The sequence below is a fragment of the Heterocephalus glaber genome, unplaced genomic scaffold, assembly GCF_053883595.1.
Source record: "Heterocephalus glaber isolate CG9 unplaced genomic scaffold, H.glaber_assembly_v1.0 deba00001504, whole genome shotgun sequence".
NCBI classification, from domain to species: Eukaryota; Metazoa; Chordata; class Mammalia; order Rodentia; family Bathyergidae; genus Heterocephalus; species Heterocephalus glaber.
In genome coordinates, this window is record NW_028258324.1 from 68,162,156 (window position 1) to 68,168,337 (window position 6,182).

General features: G+C 37.4%; 1 pseudogene; it reads right to left on the reverse strand.

Annotated features, from left to right (window-relative positions):
* Positions 1–230: 230 nt before the first annotated feature.
* Positions 231–2,975, reverse strand: LOC101718360 (shootin-1 pseudogene; annotated as a pseudogene).
* Between the last annotated feature and the right edge of the window lie 3,207 nt (positions 2,976–6,182).

Sequence of the window (6,182 nt, forward strand, 5' to 3'; positions counted from 1 at the left end):
CACATCACAGCCACAATCAGACCCTTAACTTGGTCAGATCCCTGACTCTGGCCATAAGTTGAACTGAAGATTAAACCCTAATTCTGACCTGGAAATTCTATTTATGTCAATACTGGGGAACATACATAGCTAATAAAGTGAAGAGGTTGCAGCATTTTAATTATATCACTTACTTTTGAAAAAGTATGATTTGTACATAGTGAATTTTGTTCAAAATCATATTTCCTTATTATAAAATACCTGATTGAAAACCAAAAAATAAAAAAGGAAAGTACTGGTTATTTCTAAAAAAATCTTTAAAACCTAGATATTTCCAAATTTTCCTAAGTAAAATACTGCATGGGTAAAATTTCTGGATTTGGAAGGGTATACTTCTATTTTTTATCCTTCTGGGTGGGGTCACACTTCAATGTCTGGCACAATGTCTAACACAGTCTCATCAGTCCAGGCACAGGAAAAAAGTTCAGGGTTACAATCAAGATTTTCCTTGGCCCAAGGCTCCCTTGGTCATAAAATTTTGGGTACTTTTCCCATTTTTCTTCTCAACAACGATCTCAAGATTGATTGATTTATTTATTTATTTATTTTCCTTGGCTTTTTGCAGGTTCAAGATAAATTATATGTCTTTTGGGGGTTCCTGCCATCCTTCGACCCCTCCTCTTTTTCCTTGTTCAGAAAGATCACGGGATGAGGGCTGTCCAGTACCAGCCAAGCGGAAGCCAATTACAGTCTACCTTTCCACACGGATTAAAACAAACATTGGGAGGGCCAGGGATTTAGCTCAGTGGTTTTGCCGCCTGCTGCGCAAGCTCAAGGACCTGAGTTTGATCCCTGGTACCAAAAAAAAAAAAAAAACCAACACTGGGGACGAAATGCAAAACAACAAATACCTAAGGATCCTGAAAAGAAAACAAGCAAATTGAAAAGTTGCAGGCCCATTGAGAACCAAAGTCAAAACTTGAATAATAATCCATAGCTTCAGTGAGCTTTCTGGAGTGTTTTTATCTTCTTTATTTCAGGGTTTAACCTAAGAACAGGTCAAAGTTTTGCAGTTATGTAGTAAGTAAGCACTCTCAGGAAAAACCACTTCTTGCTCACCAGAATACCAGAAAAGGAAACCCTGTCTGAGAGAGACTATAACATATCCCTGATTTTCTTTCTGGTTTGTTTGTTTTTTTACTTAGAATGTGTATATCTTGCTAAACAGCTTATTTATGCTTATAGTTGCTACTTACAAAAGTGACACCAGAAAAGAAGCTATATTGTACATACAGTAAGTGACCAGACAGAATGGCTATAGCCCTTAACAATGCACCAAACTGAATCATGTACTTATTGAAAAGGACTTCCAAACATGTCAGCCTTCTGGTTGATGGATCAGTAGCTGGAACTGTCTGTCTCTCTCATTTTTTCAAGCCTGTCTTCTTTGAATTCTGGTTTAGTTTCACCTTCATCGTGCTTGCATTGAGCTGGATCTTTCTCAGTGACTAGTCTTTGGTTTGGGGTTCGTGTGTGGAAACAGGATGTAAAACTAAAATTGGTTCAGCTTTGTTTTCACTGCCAATGTATTTTCTCCTGTATCCAGTGTTACTGGGAGGCCAGTATTCCTTTTAGTTCATTCACTGCACTTTCAGAGCCCTTTGAAGATTCTAGCTTTGCCTTCGTTCTGGCTGTCTGATTAACTGGTCTAAGATGAACTTCCTTTTTAATTCTATCCATCATCTCTAAGACAGCTTGCCTCTTTAGGTCTGTGACTTCCTCAGTTGTTTCTGGTTGAATTGCCTTTTCTTTTTTAGCACCACTGCCACTGGGATGGGATCGTTTCCGGATCATGGACATGAGGGATCGGACAGGATTGGGAGGTGGAGGAGGAAGAGGTAGTGGAGATGGAGGTGGAGGAGGTACTGAATTCTCAGACTGGTTCACTCATTTCTGGACCACATCAACAGAATGCTTTAAATTTCTGGCCTTCTCTTCAGAATTCTTGTATTTCAATTCCAGTTTCTTATCTTCTTCTAAAAGCTCCAGTTGCTGTTTGAGGTTATGTATCTCTTTGTGCAGTGCTTCACTTTCTAGTTGCTCCTCTAATTCTTTGACCTTTTGCTGATGCTGAATTCTCTCTTCTTCAAGTTGTTGGATGAGTTTTGCATTTTCATCTAAAGCTTTCAAAAGCTGCTAGTCAGGGACAGTGCTCTGTAGCGGAAGGTGGCTTTGTCTCTTTAGCTTGTTTTGTTCTATGAACATCTCTTGTGCAAATGACTCTGCTTTCTTTCGAATCCAGCTCCAAGTTTACTTGCATCTCCTCATATTCCTCTACTGCCAACATGGACACTCTGTTGCATTTTTCTAAGACTTTTCTCTGTTCAAGAACTTCGGCATATAAAACAGCCTTTTCTTGTTTAACTTTATTTTCTTCTTCAATTACTTCCACCAGTTTGTTCTCCAGATTTTCCAGCTCAATGACTAATATCTTCTTTCCCTCCTGAACAGATACATTTGATCTCGAAGTTCTTCGATCTGTTTCTGACATTGTACTGACATACAAGTCTCAGCAGCCCCATCTGTGTCTGTGGTAGCATCTTCATCATCAGTGTTTATCTCCTCCGTTATTACATCTAGTCCCAGCTTGGCCATGGATAATACACTGATTCTCTTCAGTGTTTTATTTTCTTTATTTAGCTTTGTTGCCAAAGCTTTGGCACTTTCTCGACAAGTCTTCTCTATTTCAAGATCGTTTCGCATGAAATTAACTTCCTCTATAACCATGTGAGAAATTGTCTGAAATTCTTCCAGTTTTTCAACAGCTTCATCTCGCTCTTGCCAAATTTTGTCACACTTCTCCTTTGTTTTCTGGTTCTCTGCTCTAAGGTCTTCATATTCGCCTCTAGCTTGCTCCTTCAGGCTGGTGAAGAGCTGCAGCTGCTTCTCCTCATCCGAGCTGTTCATTTTGGCGGGTGGAGCTGGGAATAAAAGGAAAAAAGGAAGCGGTGAGGGGAACACGGGGGAGGGGGAAGAAAAAGCAACATGCCGGTGGTGTGCGGCTGCACTACCCCCTGATTTTCTTAATATGCTTTCTTCTGTCCTTGTGCTCCCAGCTCTATCCGGAGATCAGCCCCAGCCACTGAGCTGCATTGCCACAGCAGCACCATCTACGTGGACACTAAAATTCTCAGAAAAAACAACAACAAAAAAATCTCTCTCTGGCCAGAGAAATCGGTGAAAGGGGTCATGCTCTAGTAAAATAATCTTTTACTTCTTTTTCTTTCTTTTTCTCTCATTGCATTCCCCCCAAAACAGCCCCAGTCACACAAGCAAAATTGTGCAGGAAATAAAGCCCTAAGAGAACTCTAGATCCTGGTCAGAAGACTTAGAAAAGGCAAGGCCCTTGGGGACCAGGAGAATATAGGGAAATGCCAGGAAGGAGAGGGATGAAAAAGGATATCTTCTTAATTCTGCATAGGGCTCTACATAAGTCCCAAACTCAATTCTCAATTGTATAACTGCAAAACAGGCACAAAGTACAGTAGCAAGATCTGCAAGAACTAAACTAGAAACCCCCGGACTGAACTCTGAGTGGTACATGAGACATATAGCATAGCAAAGCCTCAAAAACTAAAGTGACATTGAAATTCCCACACATGGAAGATGAGACACAACGTGTAGTCTGGACCTAAGCCAGTTCATTGTCTGCTAATACAAACAAAATACCAACATTCACAAGAGGATTTTAAGAGATACACAGAATCTTGCATCACAAGATTCAAAATATTCTGGATACAATCCAAAATTACTCAGTGCATAAACAACCAGGAAAATCTCACCAATACTCAGGAGAAAAAAAATCGAAAGATGCCAACCCTGATATGACCCAAGATGGAGCAACCAACACCCATTATAAAGAGGAACATTCTTGAACTAAAAGAAGGATTAAAGTGCTCAGCAGAGAAAGAGAAATACATATAGACATACAAAAATTTTGAAACTAAAAGATATAATATCTCAAATTAATATTTGCTGGATGAGCCCTATAGTAGAACAGAGATAACAGAGGAAAGAGTCTGTGAACTTGAAGATAAATTGATATAAACTATACAATAAAAAGAACAGAAAGGAAAAGACTGGAAAAAATTAACACACTCTTGGAAGCCTGTTGCTATAAACATTCATGTTTTTGGAATTTCAGAAAAAGAAGAAAAAGAAGTTGACTGAGAAACTATATTTGAAAGAAGCAATGGAAGAAAATTTTTTAATATGCTGAAAGACATAAAATGACAAATTCAAGAAGTTCTATGCACCTCAAATAGGTTAAACTCAAAGAAAACACCCAAACACATTGTAATCAAACTGTTGTAAGTCAAAGGTGAAGAAAGAATCTTAGGCCAAATATGTGCCACACACCTGTAATCCCAGCTAGTGGGGAGGCTGAAGCAGAAGGATCACAAGGTTGAGGTGATCCTAGCAAGACCCTCTCTCAAAATAAAATAAGAAAAGGGGCCGGGGATTTAGCTCAGTGGTTCTGCTGGCTGCCTCAGCAAGCAAAAGGTCCTGAGTTCAATCCCTGGTACCAAAAATTAATTAATTAATTAATTAATTAATTAATTAAGAAATGACTGAGAATGTAGCACAGCACTCCCTGAGTTCAATCTCCAATACCACGCACACACACACAGGTGCGCGCGCACACACACACACACACACACACACACACACACACACACATGCATGCCTACGCATCTTAAAAGTACCAAGAAGAAAAAATGGTAAATTATACACAAGGGTAACTATGACCACAGGTTTCTCATCAGAAACTATGGACCCAGAAGACAGTCTTTAAAGTAATAGAAAAAAATCAGTAAAGTAAAAATATCTTCAAGTATTTCAGGCAAAATAAAGTTGTTCTCAGATGAAAGAAATTATCACCAATAGATTTGATCTAAACATTTTTCAGGTTGAGGAGAAATTACACCAGAGGGAGACATGAAACTTTAGGAATACAGAAGCAAAGACAAAGATCTGAGCAAATGCTTTTTTCATTTTAAGTTCTTTAAAATACGGCTTAAATTCCTTAAAATGACTATTGAAAGTAAAAATGATAATGATTCAATGTATATGGATATAATATAGGAAAAACTAGATCATAAAGGGAAAAGAATAAAAGAACCTATATGCTATAAGTCTTCTATAGTTTACTTGAAACACTAAAATATTAACTCTACATATACTGTGAAAAGTTTGGTGCATACATTATAATTTCTAGAGTAATCACTAAAAAAAAAAAACACAAAAAAATAGCAAAAAAGCCAATAAATAAAATAAAGTACTATACAAATTCAAATAGTTCAAAAGTGGTTAGGAAAGAAAATAAAATAGAGGCAGCAAATAAAAAACAAATAAAATAACTACCTTAAATCCAACCATAACAACAATTTTACCAAATACAAAGTTTCAAATACCAATCAAAAGACAAAAATTTTCAGATTTAATTTTTAGAAAGGCCTAATCACATACAGTCTTAAATAACACATATTAAATTTAGTAATATAAACAGATTTCAAGTAAGATGATGAAAATGGTAACACCATACAAACACCAATCGAAAGATTGAGTGCCAATATTACTTTTAAGTAAAGTAGACTTTAAAACAGGGAAAATTGTCAGAGATAAAGGACATTACATAGTGATGAAAGGATATATTCACCAAGAAGATATAATCCTAAATGTGTATAAATCTAACAATGGAGCCCCAAAATAACATAAAGCAAAAGCTGTTAGAGGACTAAAAAGAAAATAGACAAATCCACAATTATACTTAAAGATGTCATACAACCATTTGTGCTAAAAATCCTGGCCATAGCTTCTCTCAAGAGGTGTTTTGTAGATTGGTCCTCCCTATGCCTTTGGTTCTCTAAAGAAGCAACCATCCCAGAGAACTTAGAGAGAATGTAGCACCATGTCAGTGCTGTGACCTAATGGGAATCATGAGCATGGCCAGGTATTAGCTACTTGTGGAAATTTTAGAGAAAATCAATAGTAAATTTCCAGCAATATCTCTCCTTCTCACTGAGAAGCCTGAGAAAGTTCAACCATAGCTGTAAGAGTTTGTTGTGCACTGGTGTTAATTTGTGTTTGTCACCCATTCTCCCACTTCTGGTAAAGCATGTCATGCTTTAGGGAAAGTATCT